At 39.3% G+C, this 6204-nt stretch overlaps 2 pseudogenes; both read left to right on the top strand.

The window, feature by feature from the left end:
• Positions 1 to 656: 656 nt before the first annotated feature.
• Positions 657 to 3657, top strand: LOC130507210 (polyadenylate-binding protein RBP47A-like; annotated as a pseudogene).
• A 1240-nt stretch (positions 3658 to 4897) lies between these two features.
• Positions 4898 to 5768, top strand: LOC130507209 (agamous-like MADS-box protein AGL97; annotated as a pseudogene).
• Positions 5769 to 6204: the final 436 nt, after the last annotated feature.

The raw sequence follows: 6204 nt of genomic DNA, 5'->3' as shown, positions 1-6204 counted from the left end.
TTTATCTTAGTATTTTTCTCTGATTGCGACAAAAAAAGAACGAAACATGGTTTATTGACAGTATAATGTAGGGTGGTGTAACTTGATAGAGGAACCGTGCGATTCTTGAAATTCTGTTTTATATTCATAAAGTTGTAGTTTGATACTTGCCATTTGGTTTTGTCTTTGCTGCAAATCAACTGTGTGACAGATAAACAGCGGTTTAAACAAGACAGAACCAATTGAAGGGAAGTGGTCAAGGATTGCTTTTGCAAGGAGGATGGATGTAATGTTAAACGGTTGGTGGATGGATATCTGAACAGATGGGGTGGTCTCAGGTTGGAACTTTAGATAATTCTTAAAGTTTTAGTTATTATTATTTGTATATTAATTAAAATTTTACTAATATTAAACGTTTAGCATGGTTTACTATTTTTGTTCTATTTTTTTAGTGTATAGATGTATTTATCCGAATAACGTTGAAGGGATTTTTCAAAACAAATTTTATTTGCCCGATTTAGCACTTGGATCATCATCAAACTGTCAGGAGTTGATGTCAACCTAAAAATTCGGTCGAATCAGAACCGTTGGATCTAACTCTGAAGACGTAACTGGGTCCCACGTTCCCACCACTTCTCTTTCAGACCTTAAACCCTCCGAATCTACGCACAAACACACTCTCTTCCCTCTCTCTCTCCGCCTCCGTTATCTTCTCAAGACCAAATCTAATCCCCTCTCTCTCTCTCCTCGCTTCCACCATTAACAACAGAGAAGCTCCACAACAAGCTTTCTCTATTACACAGAAATAGAGAGAGAGAGGTCTTGAGTTCCAGCAGAGGTGGTGTTGAGTGAGTACTCCAGATCGGATCAGGATTCTTCAAAGATGCAGACATCAAACAACGGTCCAGATTCGTCACCAGCCGGAACAACGCCACCGTTGCAGCAGCCGACTCCTCCTCCGCCGCAGCAACAACACTGGCAAAACCAGCAACAATGGATGGCGGCGATGCAGTACCCATGGCGATGATGCAGCAGCAACAGATGATGATGTACCCTCACCAATACGCTCCGTACAGCCAAGGTCACTATCAGCATCCTCCTCAGTTTCACTACGCTCCTCCTTATCACCAGCAGAATCATCAGCAGCGTGGTGGATCTGGTGGTGGAGATGATGTGAAGACTCTCTGGGTTGGTGATCTTCTTCATTGGATGGATGAGACTTATTCCACACCTGTTTCTCTCACACCAACGAGGTTTATTACCATTCTTCTTCTTTTCTTTTTTTTTCCGACATGAAAGTGATAGATTTAACATCTGTTTACAGATCTTGAGATTTGGAGATTACAGTCAATTTTGTAGTAATGATTTTGATTAAAAAGAAATTAAAACAATTTTGGAGAACTTAAAACTATATTTATGAAGTTATTTTTTATAAGAAAAAATGGGATTTATATGCTAATGTTTTTCACTTGCCTATATCCCAAACTGTTGTCGTGAATCCAATGTAAAATTTTAGAATAATTTTGTGTGTTTTTGATGTAATAAGGACCATTGTGTGATTGTGTTGAAGCCAAAGGTTGGCATTTATGGTAATGGACAAGTACGTTGACTTTAAAATAACAACTTTAAAGTTCATTTTCATACGGCAATAGAAGTACATTTGCCACCTTTTAACATGTCACGAGATCGTTTCTCAATTGGTCGTTCTGTTTAGCTTATAAAGTTGTTTTTTTTTATTCCTTTCCTTTTTTAGCTTATGGTTTCTTGTTTTGTTATATTACAGGTTTCTTCAGTGAAAGTTATAAGAAACAAGCAAACCAATCAGTCAGAAGGGTATGGTTTTGTCGAGTTTCTTTCACGTTCGGCAGCTGAGGAAGTCCTTCAGAGCTATAGCGGTGTAACCATGCCCAACGCAGACCAGCCCTTCCGTCTAAACTGGGCTTCTTTCAGCACTGGTGAAAAGAGAGCTTCAGAGAACGGTGGTCCAGACCTGTCGGTATTCGTGGGAGATTTGGCTCCTGACGTGACTGATGCTGTACTGCTCGAGACTTTTGCTGGATACCAATCTGTTAAAGGTGCAAAGGTTGTGATCGATTCCAACACTGGGCGTTCCAAAGGTTACGGGTTTGTCAGGTTTGGTGATGAGAGCGAGCGGTCAAGGGCGTTGACTGAGATGAATGGTGCTTTCTGCTTAAGCAGGCAAATGCGTGTTGGTATTGCAACTCCTAAAAGAGCTGCTGCTTATGGCCAACAAAATGGTTCACAAGGTAAGTGATGGTTTAATCAATATGACTAAAATGTTTTCTCTCTGTTTTGTGTATTAAGCATTTACTTGAGTAGCAAGTTGTGTTAATGCTTTTAACTTGGCATTTGAAGTGATGTGAATTGTTTTTTTATTTAATTAGCTCTGACATTAGCTGGTGGACATGGAGGGAATGGGTCAGTGTCTGATGGGGAATCAAATAACTCAACAGTGAGTTCTCCTTACTATTACTCTGTTATCAACAATACACACTCACTGTTCATTTGTCTTTTATCACGTTGCAGATATTTGTTGGGGGCATTGACGCTGATGTTACTGAAGAAGACCTCAGACAACCTTTCTCCCAGTTTGGGGAGGTTGTTTCGGTAAAGATCCCAGTAGGAAAAGGATGCGGTTTTGTCCAATTTGGTAACAGGTACGAACATGTTCTGTGCTTGTCAGCTTGCTCATCTGATAGCGTGGGACTTTGCAAAGTGACGTGCCATTGGTTTTTGACAGGCAGAGTGCTGAAGAAGCCATTGGGAACTTGAACGGGACAGTCATCGGGAAAAACACTGTCCGGCTTTCTTGGGGACGCAGCCCAAACAGACAGGTACAAGAAAGCTTAAGTTGGATTAGTGTTTTTTTGTCTTAATGTAACCTTAATATGCAGTTTATTAGTATGGTCCAGGTCAAAACTTAGTTTAGATTCTTTTGGTGTCTTTGTTTTTCTTGTCATCCATTGGATGGATAAAGTTATAGAAACCCTTAAACCCAAAGTCAGTGGTTGGTAATGGATAGTAGTGGCCATAAAGATCTAGTGGCACTAACACATTCCTGCGTACTTTGTTGACTGTTTTGATTGGAAAATCAAATGCATGCCTCCTTGGGCCAACTTGTCATCTCTCTTATCCTCCTGTGTTTCTTAGGACTTAAAAGCTATCAAGATAAATAATGAAGTAGAAAGCCTTTATCCACGTCATTATATAATGCTGTTGTCTTTGTTAGCTTTAATCTCTACAATGAATGTCCAACACTCGTTATCTTTTAAAATGACAGTGGAGAGGTGACCAACAATGGAACGGAGGATACTCAAGAGGACAAGGTTACAGCAACGGATATGCTAATCAAGACTCAAACATGTATGCTGCTGCAGCGGCTGCTGTCCCTGGAACATCTTGAAAGTGTTGGTTATGTCTCGTGAGTCCTGCTGGACTTACGGGCATTGGTTTCTAAAAGAAACCATCGGAATGTCAAAGGGATTCGATGATTAGTTGTTGGTTCAGGGATTAGCTCGCTTCAACAAAACTAAAAAACCTCTTTAAGTGCAAAGAGGGTTTAGTATCCTATGGATTTGAACTTTGTTTATCTTGCTGTCTCAGTCTCTAACATTTTGGGGCTGTCTTAAACTTGAATTCTATTCTCGGTTTCTTTAAGTTTGATTTGTCTCCTCAAAAGTCTAGAGCTTGGTCCACAACAAGTAATTTCCCAAATCGTTTGGATCAATTACAAATTTGCAGTGCTTATTATATATACAAAGTTAATTGGTTTTTGTACAATATAGGGAATTTGCTTGGGTGAATAAAACTTAGAAGTCGAAAGTTTTTTTTTTTGCACACAGTGTAATACGACAATGGAAGAAACAGATGCTGGTTCATTGGTTAAAAAGCTAGTCAGATTGCATGGATCAAAAAATGGTAATGTCAGCTTATCTATGACCTCAGTATGTTGTTAACTCTGAATAACAAACATATCCAAAGCTAAGCAAGAACCGTGAAGTTAGCTATATGTCAGACAACAAAACATGCTCATGGGAGACAGAACAATAAACAAGAGCATGCAATCTTAGGATAGAGAAACAAAAGAAGGTCAAGTTCTTTGTCTAATACTCTCACCACTATTTCTTGAGCTATTTCATGTCTTTGACAGCGCTCTTCTGAAGCATATCAGTGAGATTCTTGTCTCGACACATTCTTTCTGACGCTTACCAAACTCATGTTTCTGATACAAATTCCAAATCTTACAGAACTCACTCAGCACCACTTGTTCTTCTGGCTTTACTCAGTAGTACCAAACACCCACAAATTCAATTTCAATTAGGAAACAGAGAGATAGGGGAACATGTGTTTTTCCAAAAAGACCTGACATTTGCAGTCAAAAGGTTTTGATATATTCTCAAAACGTACAAGCCAAGCAAAATGCAAAACAATTTTGATTTACGTCAGGGAGATGATTAGATGAAGAACAAAGTTATTTCATGAACAAAACGAAACAGATTTTGCTTTAAAAGAAGGAATCCAAGCTAAATCAGACATTCCAGAGCCAATTGAGGAAGGAATATTGCTATGTAAGACAAGAGATTAAAAACCCTAATTCCCTAATCGAAACCTCCAGAGAGAAGAACAGAAAAAGAGAACCGGTTTGGTTCGATAATTAATTTATTTCTATCTCTCGAACCGAACTTGGTACGAGTAAATAAATTAGATTTTAATCGAACCGGTCTGGTTTTGATGTTACTTTAAAAAATAAGGGAATATTGGTCTAAGTTAATCCAAGTTTAATTACTGATTAGTTTGAAAAAAGGAAATAGTCAAAGTTAATTAATTTTAATGATTGATTAGTGGATAAACTAATGACAACAACGTAACCTATTTATACAGACCAAATAGATGGAGAGAGTGCTTACTTTGCTTTTTTTTTCTCTAAAGCTTCTCTACTCGTCTAACGCTCTGTAATTTCTGAAACTAGGGTTTCGTTTTCTTCGTTAAAAAAAGAAGAGATTTGGCACTCGACTCTGTCTAGTTTCTACGCTCTGTAATATTGAAAACTAGGGTTTCGATTTTTATTCAACGATGGTGAAAAGAGGAGGAACGAAGAGGAAGGCTGTGCTAAAGAAGATTGAGGATAAAAGCTCAAAGGCTGTAACTTTCAGTAAACGCAGAGATGGTCTCTACAGCAAAGCCGCACAGCTCTGTGTTATGGGCGAGGCTCAGATCGCGATCTTAGCGACTCCATCTTCTTCCAACTCCAACGTCCCTTTCTTCTCCTTCGGTCACTCTTCCGTTGATTCGTTGGTCTCTGCGTATCTCTCCGGTCAAAGACCAGTTCGTGTCCCTGAAGAAAGCAAAAGATGAGGGAGGACATAGGAATATGCATGGCTCGGAAGGAGCTAGGGCTTAGTAATTGGTGGTGGAGAAGGAAGAGCTTGCTACGAGTAAGAGCCTTGAAGAAATCATGCAAGCCATGGAGTCCATGGAGATACTGATTAGGGATGCAGATCGGTTGCTTGATGAAGACGCCTTTGGTTTTAATCAGAGAAAAGGTGAGAAGAAGAAGAAGGACGACAGCAACGATGTTGTTCTCCACCACCACCAGGGAACTGGTAAAACCCTAATCGATGTTGATGATGATGATTTACTTCCTCAAGCCCTAACCACTTCAGAGGATGATCAGATCATCTCTGTTGTGACAGTTTCTTCAACAACGAGAAGAACACTGCTTTACCAACAACTCATGCTGAGGTAAATACTGAAGAGTGGAGCGATATGGACTTTGAGCAACTCCTCAGTGGTTTTGATTTTGACAAGAAACCTGTAAAAGAAGATCATGAGATTACGGAGGTTTATGAAAATTTGAAAGAGTGGAGCGACATGGATCTTCAGCACCTCCTCAATGATGTTGAGAAAACTGAAGAAGAAGAAGATGATCATCAGACTGAGACGGTTTCTGATAACTCTTGCAGCAAGAACAAAGCTCTGTTATTACCAGCTGCTGCTGCAGGAGAATTGAATGATGAGCAAGAAGAGGTGCTTGGCTTTGATATAGCTGATCTTGATTTTGATACCATATTTGAAGGTTTGAGCGGCGATGAGTTTGCAGCTTCTTTTCCCATGTTATGAAGAGTCAATGATTACTAGTTACTAATTGTTTAGTTCGTATGTAATTTGAGGAGACTCCTGTTTGATCTTGGATCAGTTTTTTTT

Source organism: Raphanus sativus, unplaced genomic scaffold (genome assembly GCF_000801105.2).
Source record: "Raphanus sativus cultivar WK10039 unplaced genomic scaffold, ASM80110v3 Scaffold4171, whole genome shotgun sequence".
Classification (NCBI taxonomy): Eukaryota; Viridiplantae; Streptophyta; class Magnoliopsida; order Brassicales; family Brassicaceae; genus Raphanus; species Raphanus sativus.
This window is presented reverse-complemented; position numbering and strand designations above follow the sequence as displayed.